Below are 927 nucleotides of genomic sequence, written 5' to 3'. Positions count from 1 at the left end.
TGCTGTTAGCGACGACTTCTGAAGACGCAACGAGACGCGACGGGTTTGCGCCCAGACGCGACGAGGCGATGCGGGATCTGCGCCCAACCGTGCCTACACCCGCCGACTTGATGCGGGAGCTGCTGGCCCAAGCATGCCTAGCGTGCAAGGCCTGCGTGCAAGGCTAGTGTGCAAGGCTCGTGGGCAAGGCTAGTGCGCAAGGCTAGTGCCCAAGGTCTGTGTGCAAGGCTAGTGCCCAAGGCTAGTGAGCATGGCCTGTGTGCAAGGCTAGTGTGCAAGGCTTGTATGCAAGGCTAGTGTGCAAGGCTGGTGTGCAAGGCTTGTGGGCAAGGCTGGTGCGCAAGGCTAGTTCCCAAGGGTTGTGTGCAAGGCTAGTGCCCAAGGCAAGTGCGCAAGGCTCGTGCCCAAAGCTAGTGCGCAAGGCTTGTGTGCAAGGCTACTGCGATGGGCCAGTGCCCAAGGCTTGTGAGCAAGGCTTGTATGCATGGCTTGTGTGCAAGGCTAGCGTCCAAGGCTTGTGCGCATGGCTTGTGCGCAAGGCTTGTGTCCAAGGCTTTTGTGCAAGGCTCGTGCGCAAGGCTAGTGTGCAAGGCTTGTGCGCATTGGCAGGTAGCCCACCAGCATGCACGATCCAAATGCCACTCACGCGACAACACGGTGCCAAGCCGGGCATGGTGTGCACTCAAAACCAATCAACGGACAGAGGTCATGCGTCATGGGGGGGATCTAGCAAGGCCATGGGGAAGGTCATGGAGGACCTTGGAAGCAAGCGCAAGACGAGAGCGAATCGAACAAGGGGCCAGGACGGGGCCTTGTGCCCATGGTCTTCGCAAGACAGCGTCCAAGGCACCCGAAAGCCCAAGGGAACCCAAACCCGGCCGACACTTGCAATCGCACATGCTCTCTGCAACACACCATCAATGCCGC

This window comes from Tasmannia lanceolata, unplaced genomic scaffold (assembly GCF_043159265.1).
Source record: "Tasmannia lanceolata isolate RefF3 unplaced genomic scaffold, GAP_Taslan_0.1 ptg000057l, whole genome shotgun sequence".
Taxonomy (NCBI): Eukaryota; Viridiplantae; Streptophyta; class Magnoliopsida; order Canellales; family Winteraceae; genus Tasmannia; species Tasmannia lanceolata.
Note: the sequence above shows the minus strand (reverse complement) of the source record.